Source organism: Leopardus geoffroyi, chromosome D2 (genome assembly GCF_018350155.1).
Source record: "Leopardus geoffroyi isolate Oge1 chromosome D2, O.geoffroyi_Oge1_pat1.0, whole genome shotgun sequence".
In the NCBI taxonomy this organism is placed as follows: Eukaryota; Metazoa; Chordata; class Mammalia; order Carnivora; family Felidae; genus Leopardus; species Leopardus geoffroyi.
In genome coordinates this window covers 66,185,188-66,205,345 of record NC_059334.1, presented here as the reverse complement: position 1 = coordinate 66,205,345, position 20,158 = coordinate 66,185,188, and the positions used below count along the sequence as shown (strand labels likewise).

Sequence of the window (20,158 nt, the reverse complement as noted above, 5' to 3'; positions counted from 1 at the left end):
CAATACCATCTGTACAGCTATACCAGAACTCATTCCACAATAAGGTTTTGGTAAAGAGAGGCAATTTTAAGAGAGAAGACCAAAGCACCTTTGTCTCTGAGAGAAACATCTATATCTTTGTCATATATTACAATTTTTTAATCTTAAATTCACTCAAGTAATTTATTATAACTTGAAACCAAATGTGCCCACCTGATGTAAAGGCCTGGATGTTACTGAGGCCAAAGGCATCAATGCTATCTCATGAAGACTAGCTTTCTGGCCCCAGGTATTTAGAAAACAGACTACATGATTTTGTTGGTCTCTGCTACTTCTAAAACTATGGAGAAAGGCTCTCAGTGATGCTACTGTCAGGCGGAATTGGTGTCTTCCACACAATAGCAAGTGAAGAGTGAGTAAATTATTAAAGATAACACCACTCTGTTACTAGAAAAAGAAAACACCTCAAACTGCACACTCTATAGGCAGCATGAACAATTAGTTAAGCATTCACTAAGTATAGTCTTTCTGAGTCCAGTTCCACCATATTTGTTTCAGGATTAATGGATTTTTCTTGCTTATATATGTGAAAAAAATAAGACTAAGTCATAGAATGAACAGAAAGCAAAGGCAATTTACTATATAGATTTCAACGGGTTTTATAAGTAGCAATGACCATGTCTATAAAAACACTGCAGCCTGTTGTTGTAGCTGACTGAATCACTTCATGATATACATCCTTACATGAAAACTTCCTAGTTAAGTGGGTTAGGGAATCAATCACTGGCCATCACACTAAACCAAATAATTTAATGCCATATATAAAATGGCCCCCAAAATTGCCTTCACTTAAATGATGGTGGTTCTATTTAGTCTTAGTCAGGCAGAGCACACTGTGTACTTTCGGAACATTCTAACCCATGTACAAAAATCATGAAGTCAACCCATGGGGGATGGGGAGGAAAAAAGAAAAAAAAAAGAGGTTAGAGTGGGAGAGAGCCAAAGCATAAGAGACTGTTAAAAACTGAGAACAAACTGAGGGTTGATGGGGGGTGGGAGCGAGGGGAGGGTGGGTGATGGGTATTGAGGAGGGCACCTTTTGGGATGAGCACTGGGTGTTGTATGGAAACCAATTTGACAATAAATTTCATATAATAAAAAAAAAAAGAAAGTGGGGAAAAAAAGTTAAATGACAATAAACACTAAAGTTGGGACAGTAATAGTTACATCTGATGAGGAAATGAGAGAGAGGAGTACATAACATGCCTTCATTCTAATCCATGTCTTATTATTTGCGCTGACCACCGAATGCACAGCCTACTTATATGTCTTCCTGTGTTCAAATATTGTATAATGGGGTGCCTAGGTGGCTCAGTCAGTTAAGCATCCAACTTCGGCTCAGGTCATGATCCCATCTGTGTGCTGATGACTCAGAGCCTGGAGCCTGCTTCGGATTCTGTGTCTCCCTCTCTCTCTGCCCCACCCCCTCAAAAAAATATTAAAAAATATATCGTATACCAAGAATTGTTAAAAGCAGCTTACAGAATTCTGAAATTATCATGTATTTGGGAGATACTGGAGATTAGGAAGACCCTCGTGAGAAGTGTAAGAAAGCTGCATGCTACATGGAGAAGAGCAGCAGAGAATTACATGCTGGGACCTTAAACTGCATTTGGGAGCTCGAGTTTATTTTGACTTTGTGAAGAATCATGAGGGAATTTGTTTGAAATAAAATGAATAGGCAACATTCACAAAAAAAAAAAAAAATCATGAAGTCAGTGCCAGCTCAAGGGTACTGACTAATGAACCTATGTGTGTCTATGTGTGTGTGGTGGGGGACAGTGGAGAGTGTACTGTCTGTAGAATCCCAGAATCTTTTATTTTGATATCCATTTTATAGGCTTTTATTCCTATAAGAGACACTTCACTATTCACAGGAAATTCCTTTTTCTTGGTCTGAATGTCAGAAGGTCAATCCTATTATATTTGCCCAAGCAGAGGAGGAATGAAGTTTCATATAATATCATAGACCCTGCTGATCATGTGATGATTAGTTTTTCTCATCACAATGACAGATTAAATGAAATCAATAATGTTATAAAAATAATAAAATAGAAGTACCACAGGAAAAGAAAATCAATACTGCACTGTTTTCATACATCATTCTGGTATTTGCAAAAATCTCCTCAATTAATGTCCATTGAAAATACAACTGCTTTAGCTTTGCGCAGTGGCAGTATCATAGCCAATGCAGTTTATCCGAGGCACGATTATTGGTAATTGAAAATACAACTGCTTTGTTTAGTTCATTCCAGATGGAGTAAAGGAATAGTGGCTTTAAACTTAGAAAGATATGAGTTTGAATATAAAAACACAACTTACAAGTCCTGTCACCTTACTCTCTCTATGCCTTCATTTATTTACCTCCCAAAGATGAGGTAATAAAGCCTACTTCTTAGATATGTTGTAAGGATCCTAAAAAGTCACCATGGGAAAAAAATTAGCATAGTGTTTGACTCATCCATAGTGTTAAACACCTCTTTTTGTGATTACTATTATCTTTGATTTATAAAGTAACATTGCATATGAATGCCCCATTGGTGAAGATTAATTTTTATGGGTAAAAATTAAGCACATTGCATAATGGTATTCCTTGTTCTATTTATCTATATTTCATTCATATACAAATATTCACTATACTATAGCAAACATATTTCCCTTCAGGCTTTGAGGTTTTTGATTCATGTGTTTATAGAATTTTAAATTAGAAAAGGTATTAGAACTGGTTCATCAAAGCCCTCAAAAGATAGAGTGACATAGTTCAGTAAAGTAAGTGAGGCAGTGACAACTAAAAGTAGAATCTCTGATAAACTGTTTCAGTAAAGACACACAATTTGTTGATTCCTCCCTCTGCCCATGTCCTTGGGTAGTCCCTTGTCATAGTGGCTCTCAACTCAGGGATATGGTTTGCTGTGGCCACTGAGACCATAGAAATCTGATTCATGCAGAGACTTAAAAAGAGATTGTGCACTGGAAGCTAAAGTACCATGGAATGATCCCTACTACAAAAACTGAGGCAACATTTCATTTTTCTTACCTATCATTCCTTGATATGTCTTGGAATCTTGCCACTAAGATAGAAGACATTCATCTACTAGTAGATAACAGAGATGTAGAGAGAAATAATTCTCAGCCCAGGTATTACAAATATCCTGTACATCCTAGCCAAGTTCTCATCCAAAAATAGCTAAGCCAGGACCCAATAAGTAGGATAGCCAACCGAGTGGAGCCCAAATGTGTAATCCACACCAACATAAAGAGCTGTTGTTTAAACATACTCTGTTCTAGGAAATTTGGTTACAAAAGCAAAATTTAATAGATACAGAATTAATTCCAATTTACCTTTTGTTCTGGCATCTAACCTAAGGGATAAAACTTAAAATGTTATTTTGTTTTTTACATCAAGATAGATGAATGGATAAAAATGCTGTGGTATATATTTGGAATATTATTCAGTCATAAAAATGATGAGATCTTGCCATTTGCAATGACAGGGATGGATCTAGAGAGTATCATGCTAAATGAAATAAGTCAGACATAGAAAAATACCAAATGACTTCACTTATATGTCGAATTTTAAAAACAAAACAAATGAATAAACAAAAAAAAAATCAGTATCAGACCTATAAATACAGAGAACAAATTATGGTTGCCAGAGTAAGGGGTGTGGGAAGATGGGCAAAATGGGTAAAGAGACGTGGGAAATACAGGCCTCCAAATACAGAAATAAATCAGTCACAGGGATGAAAGATACAACACAGAAAATATAGTCAATGGTATTGTAATAGTGTTGTATGATGGCAGATAGAAGCTATATTTGTGGTGAGCATAACATAAAGTATGGAGAAGCTGAATCACTACGTTATAAACCCAAAACTAATGTAACATTGTGTGTCAAATATACTCAAAAAAAAGGAATAAAGAAAATGTTATGAATTTTTCTGGGTTGAGTTCCTAAAATTATTGAATTAACATAAGTGAATTAAGGATCTAGTTTGGTCACTTCATTTTAGCTCCAGATTATGTACCTAAACATTAAATTTCAAGTCTCATAAGTAGGAGGCTAGAACAAGGGTGATCATGAGTTTATTTTAGACAAAGTGAACAAATCCATTGGTCCCACTGCTTCTAAAAAACAATTATTTTGAAGAGTCCACTACAGGCCATCTCAGAACTCATATAGGCTAGCATCCAGGAATACCTATCAGTCAACCAAGGGAGTAACCTAGAAACAAGCTTAATTAAATGCATACTAGTGGATAAATTGGGATCACTTGCACTGTTAAGACCCAGACTCTGGGTCTCTCAAAGCAGAGAGAAGAAAAAAAGAAAGAGAACTTATCCGTTGTAATTCCAAGAGAAACATGTTGTGATTGCTAGGATATTCCACCAGAGAGCATCTGCATCAGACAGCTAGATCTGAAAATCACTGTTCTGTTGGGTGTCCAACACTAGAACCAAGGCTTTATCAGGAGCAGATTTCTTAAGCTGCATTTGAAAATAATGACTGTGTCTTTGGGGTACAGTGAGACTTTCAAAACTTATGACTTTATAGGCACTGTTTTGTGGCATGTACTGTGTTGGCCAAGAAAATAATGGAAGGTGGGCCATGGTTTCATTGACACTGGTCTCCTTGACCTTACTGGATAGATGAGGCAGACTACCCTCTCAAGATAAGGATCACCTGAAGTACCAAAACCTCGTTACCATCTAAATGAAACAGCGAGTACAGGAGGAATCCAAGTGAAGAGACTGTGTAGTTGGCGGGGAATGGAGAAAGACTTCATGGACTAGGCTCAGTTAGCACATTCCCACTGGTACCCACTTCTTGAATCCTTCTCTTCGCCCATTTGGTCTTGGCATTTCAGTTTGAAGTATATGTCCTTTAGCCTCTGGTAAACTTCAGATTCCGATTTAGGGCATTTAAAAAATTGCAGCTATAAGTTCCTATTCTTAGCTCTACCTTTCTGAATGTTCAAATGTCTGCCCAAGAAGCTCTTCTTCAACTCAACATAACAATAGCTATGCTTCCACTTACATACATTCTAAGCCCTTTGGTCTTCCTCTGGGACACCTTATCTCCATCTATTCGCTCCCCCTACTCCATATTTTAATGTCTTTTTACCCTAATAATGCCTCTGGAACAGTCATGTTTTCCCCCAAAACAGGTATTGTTTATTTGTGCATAAACCACTGGAATTTCTACTTTTCCTTTTGCTCACCCCTTTGAATGAAACAGTTCCTGAATGATACATGATTTTTGCTTATCTGTGAAATACCAGAGAATCTCTTCACTCTTATAGTGCACTTGTCAAGTTGGATTTAAATATCACAGTTATCTATCCACAACACGAGATAAAAGTACTCTGGGAACCTTTTAAATTTTCCAAGACATACGCTGTAGTTGTTATCCTTAAGTGGTACTGTTAGCATTATTAAATAGTCCACTAACCGCTGTGGGAAAAAGGCACTTGAGAAAACCTTGGAGTGTAAATGGGAAGAATGTTGATGAGAAGTGAAATCATTATGTAGGGTTGTTTCAGCAGTGTGGAAGGAAGCATGTGCATTTGTCTTTAGGATCATTGCTTTGATGACTCTAGTGAGCAACAAATTAGTTTATATTTGTGAAAGGCTTTGTTGACTTATTTTATTTAAAAAATATTAATTTATTTTGAGAGCGAGAGAGAGAGAACACAAGCCAAGGAGGAGCAGAGAAAGAGGGAGACAGAGAATCCCAAGCAGGCTCCTCACTCTCAGCTCAGAGCCTGGTGAGGGGTCAAATCCATGAACCCTGAGATCATGACCTGAGCCACAATGAAGAGCCAGTTGCTTAACTGACTGAGCCACACAGGCACCCCTGTTTACTTATTTTAATGAAAGTATTTGTTAATGGTTCTATTTAGCTATTCCCAGATACATCACTCCTTGCTATAAATAGGCACTCCTTTTATTATAAGCTGTAACATGCACAGTTACTTATTCAACCAAAGCATGCAGGAGTCCAAAATAAAGTAGGCACAGAACAGGAACAAAGGGTAGGATAATGAACAAAAGGTCTCTGTCCTTACATTTTATGGAGGAATCTATTTATATATTTACTAGTGTGAGTATGTGCTTATAAATATTTTAGAAGAAAAGTGCTGGGTCATAATGGAAACTTAAAACAAAATAAATGACCTACTGTGAGAGTGATTGTTATTCGAGGAAGGTTTTCCTGAGAATGTGAAATCTACACAATGCTCCCAAAAGTAAGCGGGAAAGAAAGAGGATGAAATAGGGCAGAAGAGGAGTCAGAAAAATCCAGTGAAGAATGGTAGCATGTGGAGACCTCTGAAGCAGGAGGTGGCATGGCACACTTAAAGAACTTCAGAATATCCAGTGTGGCCAGAAAGCAGAGAAGACTGGTTAGAAGTGAATGTGGAGAGACAGACAAGGGCCAGGTCATGCAGTGTCTTGTTCATCATATTGACAATTTTGAGTTTTATCCCAAAAGCAATGTGACCCAGTAGATCTGGGCTCTGGCAATTTTAGCATTACATGTATATAAAATATAGCATGGCTTACCTTTGAATTAAACATGCCTAATTGAAGCATGTGAATGAAATAATACTGTGAATCTCTCTTCTTTTAGATGTCTTTCCCAAAAGTACCCTAAGAATTTTACCTGATGCTTTTATAACACTCATCAAGAGAAACTGACCTTGATTATTGAACAGGCAGGGTAGAAAAGAAGCTGGTTCCATAGAGCTATGGCTTGAATGTCTGCTCTTGTGTTATTACATTTTAAAGTCCATTGTGTGTGTGTGTGTGTGTGTGTGTGTGTGTGTGTGTGTGTGTGTGTGTGTTTTATGTTTATTTAGTTTTGAGAGAGAGGGAGCCTGAGCAGGGGAGGGGCAGAGAAAGAGAGAGAGACAGAGGATTTGAAGAGGGCTCTGTGCTGACAGCAGACAGCCCATTTCAGGGCTTGAGATCATGACCTAAGCCGAAATTGGATGCTTAACTGAGCCACCCAGGCACCCCTAAAATCCATTGTTTTGAGGACTTAAGGTTCAAAGAAGATCGTCATGGAAATGTGACAAGAAAGATGGGGATGAGTGGGTGTCAGTGAGAATGTAATAGTTCTCTTAAAACCTGAAGAAGAGAGGAGCTCCTGGGTGTCTCAGTCGGTTAAGCGCCCAACTTCGGCCCAGGTCATGATCTCATGGCTCGTGAGTTTGAGCCCCACGTCAGGATCTGTGCTGACAGCTTGGAGCCGGGAGCCTGCTTTGGATTCTGTGTCTTCCTCTATCTCTGCCCCTTTCCCACTCATGCTCTGTCTCTCAAAAAAAATAAATAAACACTGATTTTTTTTTTAACGTGAAGAAGAGTTTTACCCACTCCTAACACAGACTCCTCATCAATCACAGTTTGTCATGTTATACCTGTCAACCTGGAAAGACGTGGGTTTTAAATGGATTCAATATTAATTTGAAGTTTACAATCTGAAAACTAAACGCACCCCTGGATGTTACTAAAGTCACCGTCTGGAGAATCCTTTTAGCTAAGAGAGTACCAGCATAAGGGAGAAAAATTTTTATTGATTGCACTGATAGTGCTGCTTTCTAAGATTCATTTGGAGAATATATATATATATATATATATATATATATATATATATGTATGTGTATATATATATACACGTATATATATATATATACGTATATATATATATACACATACATATATATATGTATATATATATTCCTTTCTTTTGATGTAGACTTGTACCCACCTCCTTGCCTAGAATGTACTGTCTCAGTATTGCTTCCCCCATTGTATCTCACAAACCCTCTTTCTTCATCCATCTGCTGAGTGCTTTTTTTTTTTCTTTCTGGTTTTGACTCCCATTGATTTCTTTACAGAGGTGAAATTGTACAGAGAAGATTTCCTCAAGAATTGAATCCAGGAATATTATATGAAGAAGAACTTCCTACTCTTCAGTTCTATTACGTGACAGAACAAGTTCCCAGGAGCTATAGTATGAGACCAATCACATGACTTATTTAAAACTCAACCAGATAAAGTCAGGGTGAATGTGCTGTCAGGAATTCCCTCCTTTCAACTACAATAGAATTACAAAGACAAAAAGGTAATAAAAGGATTTTTTTTTCTGCCGTTTGTTTTTTCTCCTAAGCTGAATTCTGTACTTTCTACTGAAATCAGCTGATACAAATCAGCAATAATAAAAACAAGATTCTTCACTTTTCTGATGCCAAATTTATCAAGAATTGGAACAAAAGAAGGATTGAGCCACTAAGGAAAATCATCAACTATGAAGAAGTAGTCCAATCTCATGAATGAAAATCTGAACTCTGTGTTTCGGAATGTGGGCCCTAATTCTCCTTCTCTTTCTGATTCAGGAAGAGAATCACAGATCAAAGAAAGAAAAATTGCATGGGAATGGGCAATAAGTCCTGACAACATCTTATGATAAATATGTCTGATTATAAGTCACTTCCTACAATGTCTATGTATCAATTTTGTCAGCCAAATGTGTAATTAACGTAAATTAGTATGTTTTGCATTAGAGACTGAGATGATTTCTCTCTTATCCATTTAATACTTATAGTGTCACTACTCCTACTACTACCTGCTTCTATTACTATGACTATGATTTTGATTATGGCACACACCCACCTAGAAGAACATCCCAGAAAATTTTCCTAACCCAAATTATGTAAACTATATGCATTTCAGTTTACAATACAACTATGCCTCTAGTACTATAGTGTCATGGTTTTTCACTGTGATATCAGAAAGAAAATACATTCTTAAAATGCCCTGAACTTTTAATAAAAATCCCACTATGGTTTCATGAATCAGCAGACTAATTAAATGTAACTTTTAGTTTCTGGAGCACTTTCCCAAACACTCTATCATTTAAACTTCAGGACAATCCTGTGTGGCATGTCTTATTATTAACTTTATTAACATATGAAAAAACTAAGGTTCAGGAAGAGGAGAGGTTTGCTCAGAGGGAGAGTAAGTCCAACCTAAATCCAGCTTGGACTCGATGGCCTTTTACTCTTCCCCTTCTAGATACTTGCCCTTCTCAAGCATTTGGGGGGCTTCATTCTTTAAAAACCATTCAGGTGACAAATTGTATGTGCCAGTTACACTTTCCTTCTTCAAAGTCCTCTACATGTTCTGTTTCAAAACTACACACATAAATATAGGTAGTATTTCAATGAAGGGCTCAGAAAAAAAGATAGAGCCTTATTTATTTGAAAGTATTTTATTTTCCATTCACAGAGAATTCACATTCACATAGGAATTCACAGTTCCTATGAATTGTGTGCCTTTTGGATGAAGTAATTAATCCTTCACTTCACTTCATCACCCAATAACTGGATATATTCTTTCTGCTCACTCTGTACCTTCCTCTGACCCTTAGTCTTCTTAAATGGTTCTATTTACCCACCAGGTCAAAGAATGTAGCATGTTTCTCTGTGATTTGAGAAAAGAGTCTATGATTGAAAAAAACGACTAAATTTTGGTTAGTTTCAACAGGTAGAGGTGGTAATGTCTATCTTCACTGAGATATGAGCAACAGATGTTTGCATCAATTCGTTGCTTATTGTCAGGTAACCATCAAAAAACTAAATCTTGATCTCAAAAATGAAAAAGAATAAAAGATATAAACTGGCAAACAATGAAATAATGAATGCTTTGGTTAATGTGGAAAGAGCAGAAAAGAAACAGTTATTTCAACCAAGATCATACATAGGACAGTGTTTTATCCATTGGTAGGATGAACTAGTTCTACATAAACAATAATGTAAATGGATGTCACAAATATTATTTTCAGTGAGGGAATATAGACACAAGAGTAAATGCTGTGAGATTCTATAGATAATTTCCAAGAAAAATGTAATTTAAAGTGATTAAAATCAGAGTAGAGGATACCTCTGGGGAAACATATATATTATATTTATTATTTATATTATATTATTTAATATATTCAATTAAATTTGTTGATTTAGTATGTCATATAATATATATACTATATAGCAACAAAGTGATTAAATTTGCATTTTAAAAGAATACTTATTGGGCGCCTGGGTAGCTCAGCCCATTAAGCATCTGACTGAAGTTCAGATCATGATCTCATGATTCGTGAGTTTGAACCCCGCATTGGGCTCTGCACTGACAGTGCTGAGCCTACCTGGGATTCTGTCTCTCTCCCTTTCTCTCTGCCCTTCCCCTACTTGTACTATCTGTCTCTCACTCTTTCTCTCTCTCTAAAAATAAATAAAGTTTAAAAATAAATAAATAAATAAATAAATAAATAAATAAATGCCTGTTTGTTGGATCTCTGGAGGATTGAGTGAAAGAGTAGAGGAGCTGGAGTCACAAACCTACTCTACAGACTATTTAAATAGACCAAGTAAGAAGTGATGACAGCAGAGACAGAAAGAAAAATGGCAATGACTATTAATAATGCTTAATGGATACCTAGTTGTGAAAAATAATGGTAAACAAAAAAAGATAAGGGTTATTTTCAATAATGATAATCTTAACTAAGATGATTCAAACTAGATAATCAAATAATTCATCAAATTTAAGAAGGAGCTCATAGTTTTCCTCCTGTGTTTTCTGTGAAAATATAGAACTGAGTATGAGCGTGATTCACCAGGGAAATGTTTGTCTGGTGAGGTAAGCCTGTGAGTCATTAGCACGATCGCATTCTAAGTGATTATCACATTAAATATTATCCAGGGATACTGTTTAGGGCAGGAAATTTTTAAAAATAAATAAATGAATGAATAAAGGATTAGCAAAGAAGTAAAAAGTGAAGAAAAGAAAAGAGGAACATCTAGGGAAGCAGGATAAGATCCAGATGGCCACAGAAGACAAGGGAAAAAGAGTGTTTCAAAGATTAAATGGTCAATGGGATCAAATTTACAAAAAAATCTACAGATGTGCCTGGGTGGCTCATTCAGTTGAGCATCTGATTCTTGATTTCATCTCAGGTCATGACCTTACAGTCTGTGAGTTGGAGCCCTGAGTCTAGCTCCATTCTGACAGTGCAGACCTGCTTGGGATTCTTTCTCTCTCTCCCTCTGCACCCCCTTTCCCTGCTCTCTTTCTCAAAATAAACTAATAAACCTTAAAAGAAAAGAATCTACAAAGCTCAAGTAACTTGAGATTTTACTTGTGGTTATCAGTTATACTTGTAAGTGAAGGGAAATTGGTAGTGTGGGTGGTGACGGGAAAACCGACAACTATGCACCATGGAAAGATTTACAGGTGAGACATAGAATATGTGAAAATGACTGTTCACATAAATTTAGAAGGTAAAAAAAAGAGGTTAAGAACTAGATGCATAGGTTTTTATTTAATGTCATTTTAATAGTAGAGAGACTTCTGGCACTGTACTGGAAGCCAAAGTATAGCTGAAAGAGAAAAAATTAACAAGAGAAAATGAAAGCATGGAATTAACAACCTTAGTGACAGAAGTGTAGGTTTCAATGCCTTTGACATTGGAAGAAAGACCTTATGGACATTGTAGACATAGATAGACTGCACACAGAGACAGAAGAGGTACCTTCTCAAAAAGGAGGAGATGGAGGAGTAAGTCTAGTGTATACAGCAAGCAGGGAAGGTTTAGAATAGATTGAGCAGAATGGAAGAGGTATTACAACTTTTTGTTCCTTATCAGCTTTTTGTTTAATGTTTATTTATTTATCTAGAGAAAGACAGTGTGAGCAGGGGAGGGGTAGAGAGAAAGGGAGAGAGAGAACCCCAAGAAGGCCCCATGCTGTCAGCACAGAGCCCAACACAAGGTTCAATCCCACAAACCATGGGACCATGACGTGAGCCAAAACCAAGAGTTGAATGCTTAACCGACTGAGCCACCCTCACACCCCTCCTCCTCAGCTTTCTAATACCTTGCCTGAAATATTCAAACATAGGAGTAGGTAACCATTCAGATTTGAAGGGTAATTGTAACATAATAAGAATGAAATGCTACAATTCTCTAAGATCAAGAAAAAGCATACCAACTATTCATTGTTCCTAGTCCCAAACGTCCACAGCACTGGATGTGAACCCACCCCTCTCAATCAATGGCAGCCCCTCCTCTGTATGCATGCTTTAAATAGTGTGGAACTAGGGTGAGATGAGTCAAGCACTCATTTCAGAGACAGAATTTAAAGAGGTAACAAATAACTCAGTAATTAAGACAACATTATAATGCATTATCTGAAACAAGTGAAATTAATGAACAACATACTGAAGAAAATACAATTTTTATTAAAGATAGGCTCCAGTCCTAAACTACATTACCTTATCTCACCCTAATTTCCCTGCTTCTGGAAGTCAGCCAGTCTCCTAGCTCCCATTATCACTTCCCCCCCAAAAAAATATATATATGGCTGGTTCCTTGCTTTCTTCTAAATGACTGAGCTCTGCAACCAAACTTGCCTTTTTCTTAGCAAGCAATAAAGAGGTTTGTTTCAGATATATTTGACTACTCATCTTTCTCCTCAATCCAAGGATAATAGAAGGACATCTATATTTTCTGTGTTAGTCAAGGGTTCCTAACCCAATCTTGCCATTAATATGCTTTGAGACTTTGCTAAACTTTGTCCTCTCTGGGTATCTTTTCACATGTATTAAGTAGCCCTAATGATAATAAATGATTCTTTGGACACCTTCAATGAAGAGCATTACTAGAGGAATCGCAGAAATAAACTTGGGGTTGCTATGGTCACTGACCCTTAACCCTGAGGCATACAGCAAAACTTGGAGAAAGCCCAAGGAAATAATTCTGCTTCTTCTATGACAGGGCCAAAGCACTGGTGACTTTCTTTTATTTATTCTTTAATAACAAAGATACAAACATTTATAGTGAGGCACTTCCCTGGTAGTTTTCTTTCATAAAAAAGAAAATTAACCTTTGAGAGTTAACAAATTATCTCCAATCATCACACTAACTCAGTTACTTTTTTCTACACAAAGCAAAACTAACAAACAATTTTGGGCAAGACACATTATTATGAAATTACCTCAGTCATTGTTAGCTTGGAATGCTAATAAAAACAGAATGCATCAAGCACTAATAATGCTCAAGGCCCTGATCTTTATTTAAATTTTCTTTTGATCTTTATATTAATTCTGCAAGGAAGTTGTTGTTATTACCCCATTTCACACATGAGCAAACAGGGAAGAAAGCAATCCAAGTTTGAACAGTTATAATGGAGAAAAGCCAATATTTCAGCATGGGCCATTTTGCTCTGGAATGCACAATGCAAAACACTATGGGCTTTTGCTTATAAATAAGGTTTATCACATCAAATCAGATTTAAAAAATAAGTTTAAAAAGTGGACTAACGGGGAGGGGTCAAGATGGTGGAACAGCATAGAAGTTTTTTGTGTGTCTCTCATCCCTGAAATGCAGCCATACCAACACTAAATAATCCTGCACACCTAGAAAACTAATCTGAGGATTAATACAACAATCTGCGCAACCTAAACCATAGAATTTGGCAGGAACACAGCACAGAGAGGTGAACTGGGGGAGAGAGAAGCCAAGGAGGGCAAGGAGCTGTTTTTGCTTGTGGAGAGAGGATGGAGATGGGGGAGAATATGAGAAAAGCACACCCCCCCCCCAAACAGCTGGAGAGAAAGTGGAAAAGTAGAACCAGCCACAGAGACTGGACAAAAAAGGGAGAAAAGAGAAAGGAGAGGGTTTAAATTCCATTAAGACTCTATAAATGGGAGGGGGGGCAGGCATACAGGATGAAACTCCACAGCTCGATATGTGGTGGTGCTCTGGTGGGAAGGGTGAATCCCCAGGACAAATAGTGAGGTTCATCCAACAGGTCCTCGGGCCACACGGGGAGAGGCAGTTACCCTGCTGGGAGGACATTTGGTAGAGGCTGTGTGCCTTCCCACGGGCAAAGGTCCCAGTGCACCCCAGAGAACAACCACATTCACTGGTATTAGAACAAGGACGTTAAGGGGGAAGGCTGGTGTCAGATGTGTGTTGTGATTTTCCATAATCCCTGAAATGCTGCTGTTACAAGATCCTGTGAAGGTTTTCTGGGGCAGGATGGCACCCAGCTGCAGTCTCTGGGCATTGGCAGCAGTGCAGTCTCACTAGTGTTCCTGGGTGTGGGCTGGCACCTGGCCATTGCTCAGTGAGATCCTCCCCCGGAAGGTCTGAGGGGGGTCAAAACCACAGTCCCTCAGAAGTGACAGGTTGGGAAACAATGCCATTTGGGATAAAACTCAGGAGAGAGGTGCCACCAGGCAGCCTGATGGCTTAGTTACAGACAGTGTAGAAGCAGAGAGTGGACAGAAGCTGGAGACAAAGCAGTGGTGCTTGATTCCCAGTCATGGAGAGATAGAGTTCCAATACTAGAGACTGGGTAGCAGGGAAACCAGGTGTAATATCTATCGTATTTCATTCTGTTCGCTGGTGCTTTTACTCAATTTTTGTTTTGCTTTTCTTATTCTTAAATATAGAAAGAGAAAAAAATCTATTCTTATTTTCCTTTTTTATTAAAAAGATTTTTTATTTTTTCTATATTTTTAATTTTTGTAATTTTTTTAAAATTCTATTTTACTTTCATCATTTCACTTTAGTCTATTTTATTGTATTCATTTTTTCAAATATTCAAATGTTTTCCTTTTTTTCTTTTTTCTTTCTTTTCTTATCTTTCCCTTTTTTCTCTAACCTATCAAGCTTCTTTCAACAACCAGACCAAAACACACCTAGGATCTAGCATCCTTTATTTAATGTCTGTGTGTGGTTTTCATATTTTAATTTTTTTTTTACTTTATTAACTCTTTCTCATCCTCCAGAATGACAAAATGAAGGAATTCACCCCAAAAGAAAGAACCGGAAGAAATGACAGCCAAGGACTTGATCAACAGAGATACAAGTAAGATGTCAAAACCAGAATTTAGAATCACAATAATAAGAATACTACGTAGGGTGAAAATAGGTTAGAATCCCTTTCTGCAAAGATAAAAGAAGTAAAAGCTAGTCAGGATGAAATAAAAAATGTTATAACTGAGCTGCAATTTCAAATTGATGCCACAGCAGCAAGGATGGATGAGGTAGAGCAGTAAATCAGAGATATAGAGGACAAACTTATGGAGAATAATGAAGCAGACAAAAAGAAGGAGACTAAGGCAAAAGAGCATGAAATAAAAATTATAGAACTCAGTGACTCATTAAAAAGGAATAGCATCAGGGGCGCCTGGGTGGCGCAGTCGGTTAAGCGTCCGACTTCAGCCAGGTCACGATCTCGCGGTCTGGGAGTTCGAGCCCCGCGTCAGGCTCTGGGCTGATGGCTCAGAGCCTGGAGCCTGTTTCCGATTCTGTGTCTCCCTCTCTCTCTCTGCCCCTCCCCCGGTCATGCTCTGTCTCTCTCTGTCCCAAAAATAAATAAACGTTGAAAAAAAAAAATTAAAAAAAAAAAAAGGAATAGCATCAGAATCATAGGGGTCCCAGAAGATGAAGAGAGAGAAAAAGGGGTAAAACAGTTATGTGAGCAAATCATAGCAGAAAACTTTCCTAACCTGGGGAAAGACACAGACACCCAAATCCAGGAAACACAAAGGACTCCCATTAGATTAAACAAAAATTGACCATCAACAAGGCATATCATAGTCAAATTCACAAAATACTCAGGCAAAGAAAGAATCATGAAAGCAGCAAGGGGAAAAAAAGTCCTTAAACTACCAGGGAAGACAGATCAGGTTTGCAGCAGACTTATCCACAGAAAATTTGGCCGGCCAGAAAAGAATGGCAGGATATAATATGCAGCCAAGAATTCTTTATCCAGTGAGACTGTCATTCAAAATAGAAGGAGAGATAAAAAGCTTCCCAGACAAACAATAATTAAAGGAGTTTGTGACCACTAAACCAGCCCTGCAAGAAACTTTAAGGGGACTCTCTGAGGGGAGAAAGGACAAAAAAAAAAAAAAAAAGGCCCAAAGCAACAAAGACTAGAAAGGGCCAGAGAACACTACCAGAAACTCCAAGTCTCCAGGCAACATAATGGCAGTAAATTCATATCTTTCAATACTCACTTTAAACATCAATGGTCTAAACGCTCCAATCAAAAGACTTAGGGTAACAGAATGAATAAGAAAACAAGATTTATCTATACGCTGTTTACAAGAGACCCATTTTAGACCTAAAGTCACCTTCAGATTGGAAGTAAGGGGATGGAGAACCATCTATTATGCTAATGGTCACCAAAAGAAGGCCGGAGTAGCCATACGCACATCAGACAATCTAGATGTTATTTTATTTATTTTAATTTTTTAATGTTTATTTATTATTGAGAGACAGAGAGAGACAGAGCATGAGCATGGGAGGGGCAGAGAGAAGAGGAGACATAGAAATTGAAGCAGGCTCCAGGCTCTGAGCTGTTAGCACAGAGCCCGACGCAGGGCTCAAACTCAAAAACTGAGAGTTCATGACCTGAGCTAAAGTGGGGCGCTTAACCAACCAAGCCACCCAGGCGCCCCAGACAATCTATATTTTAAAATAAAAACTGTAACAAGAGATGAAGAAGGGCAGTATATCATAATTAATGGGTCTATTCACCAAGAAGACCTAACAATTATAAACATTTATGTTCCAAAAATTCCCACCCAAATATATAAATCAATTAATCACAAACATAAATAAACTCATTGATAATAATACCATAATAGTAGGGGACTCCAACACCCGACTTATAGCAATGGACAGATCATCTAAATAGAAAATCAACAAGGAAACAATGGTTTTGAATGACACACTGGTAGGGATGGACTTAACAGATATATTCACAACATTTCATCCTAAAACAGCAGAATACACATTCTTCTCCAGTGCACATGGAACATTCTCTAGAATAAATCATACTAGCACACAAATCGGCTCTCAACAAGTACAAAAAGATAGAGATCATAGCGTACATATTTTCAGATCACAACATTATGAAATCTGAAACCAACCACAAGAAAACATTTGGAAAGATAACAAATACTTGGAGACTAATTAACATCCTACTAAAGAATGAATGGGCTAACCAAAAAGTTAAAGAGGAAATTAAAAAGTACATGGAAGCCAATAAAAATGATAACACCACAGCCCAAAACCTCTGGGACGTAACAAAGACAGTCATAAGATGGAAGTAAATAGCAATCCAGGCTTTCATAAAGAAGGAAGAAAGGTCTCAGGTACATAACCTAATCTTATACTTCAAACAGCTGGAAAAAGAACAGCAAATAAAACCCCAAACCAGCAGAAGATAGGAAATAATAAAGATTAGAACAGAAATCAATGCTATGAAGACAAAAAAAAAAAAACAAAAAAACAAACAAACAAAACAAAACAAAACAAAACAAAAAACAAACAGAAAACAAAACAAAACAAACAAAAAAGGTAGAACAGATCAATGAAACCAGGAGCTGGTTCTTTGAAAGAATTAACAAAATTCATAAACCCCTAGCCAGTTTGATCAAAAAGAAAAAGGAAAGGACCCAAATAAAATCAAGAATGAAAGAGGGGAGATCACAACCAACACAGCAGAAAGCAAAACAATAATAAGCGAACAGTATGAGCAATTACATGCCAATAAAATGGGCAACATGGAAGAAATGGACAAATTCCTAGAAACATACACACTACAAAAACTGAAACGGGAAGAAATAGAAAATTTAAACAGACCCATAATCAGTAAGGAAATCGAATTAGCAATCAAAAATCTCCCCAAAAACAAGAGTCCAATGCCAGATGACTTAACAGGGGAATTCTACCAAACATTTAAAGAAGAGTTAACACCTGTTCTCTTGAAGCTGTTCCAAAAAATAGAAATGGAAGGAAAACTTCCAAACTCTTTCAATGAAGCCAGCATTACCTTGATTCCAAAACCAGACAAAGACCCCACTAAAAAGGAGAACTGTAGACCAATTTCCCTGATGAACATGGATGCAGAGTCCTCAACAAGATACTAGCCAACTGGATCCAACAATGCATTAAAAGAATTATTCTCCATGACCAAGTGGAATCTATACCTGGGATACAGGGCTGGTTCAATATCCACAAATCAATCAATGTGATACATCACACCAATAAAAGAAAGGACAAGAACCACATGATCCTCTCAATAAATACAGAGAAAGCATTTGACAAAATACAGCATCCTTTCTTGAAAAAAAAAACCCTCAAGAAAGTAGGGATAGAAGGATCATACCTCAAGATCATAAAAGCCATATATGAAAGACCCACTGCTAATATCATCTACAATGGGAAAAACTGAGAGCTTCCCCCTGTCCCCCAATGATGGGAACATGACAGGATGTCCACTCTCACCACTGTTATTCAACATACTATTGGAAGTCTTAGCCTCAGCAGTCAGACAACACAGGAATAAAAGCATCCAAATTAGCAAGGAAGTCAAACTTTCACTCTTTGCAGATAACATGACACTCTATATGGAAAACCTGAAATATTCCACCAAAACACTGCTACAACTGATACATGAATTCAGCAAAGTCACAGGATATAAAATCAATGCACAGAAATTGATTGCATTCCTATACATCAACCATGAGGTAACAGAAAGAGAAATCAAGGAATCAATCCCATTTACAGTTGCACCAAAAGCCATTAAAATACCTAGGAATAAACATAAAGAGGTTAAAAACCTATACACTGAAACTATAGAAAGTTTATGAAAGAAATTGAAGAAGACACAAAAAAGTGGAAAAATACCCCATGCTCCTGGATTGGAAGAACAAACATTCATAAAATGTTGATACTACCCAAAGCAATCTACATACTCAATGAAATACCTATCAAAATGACACCAGCATTCTTCACAGAGCTAGAACAAACAATCCTAAAATTTGTATGGAACCAGAAAAGACCCAGAATAGCCAAAGCAATCTTGAAAAATAAAACTGACGCTGGAGGCATCACAATGCCAGACTTCCAAGCTGTATTACAAAGCTGTAATCATCAAGACAGTATGGTACTGGTACAAAAACAGACACATAGATCAATGGAATGTACCCACAAACATATGGCCAACTGATCTTTGACAAAGCAGGAAAGAATACCCAATGGAACAAAGAGAGTCTCTTCAGCAAATGGTGTTGGAAAAACTGGACAACAACATACAGAATGAACCTGAACCACTTTCTTACACCATACAATAAACTCAAAATGGATGAAAGATCTAAATGTAAGACAGGAAGCCATCAAATCCTAGAGGAGAAAGCAGGCAAAAACCTCTTTGACCTCAGCCACAGCAACTTCTTACTCAACATCTCTGGAGCAAGGGAAATAAATGGAAAAATGTACTATTGGGACCCCATCAAAATAAAAACCTTCTGCACAGTGCAGGAAACAATCAGCAAAACTAAAAGACAACCAATGGAATGGGAGGAGTATTTGCAAATGACATATCAAATAAAGGGTTAGTATCCAAAATCTATAAAGACCTTACCAAACTCAACACCCAGAAAACAAATAATCCAGTGAAGAAATGGGCAGAAGACATGAATAGACACTTCTCCAAAGAAGACAGCCAGATGGCCAACCGAGACATGAAAAAATGCTCATCACTCATCATCAGGGAAATAACAAATCAAAACTACAATGAGATACAACCTCACACCTGTCAGAATGGCTAACATTAACAACTCAGGCAACAACAGATTTTGGCGAGGATGCAGAGAAAGAGGATCTCTTTTGCATTGTTGGTGGGCATGCAAGCTGGTGCAGCCACTCTGGAAAACAGTATGGAGGTTTCTCGAAAAATTAAAAATCGAACTACCCTACGACCCAACAATTGTTCTACAAGTATTTATACAAGGCATACAGGTGTGCTGTTTCGAAGGGGCACATGCATCTCAACAGCAGCGCTATCAACAACAGGTAAAGTATGGAAAGAGCCCAAAAGTCCATCAAGGGACTAGTGGGTAACGAGGATGTGGTATATATACATATATATGTATGTATGTATACATATATGTATATATATATACACACACATATATGTGTATATATACATACATACATATATACATATACATACATATGTATGTACATATACATACATAT

At 37.4% G+C, this 20,158-nt stretch overlaps 1 protein-coding gene and 1 pseudogene across 1 annotated transcript in view; both read left to right on the top strand.

Annotated features, from left to right (window-relative positions):
* Positions 1–20,158, top strand: part of LOC123577308 (translation initiation factor IF-2-like) — a 160,360-nt gene that overhangs the window by 39,154 nt on the left and 101,048 nt on the right. The window lies entirely within an intron of this gene.
* On the top strand, positions 2,199–2,327 carry LOC123577628 (annotated as a pseudogene).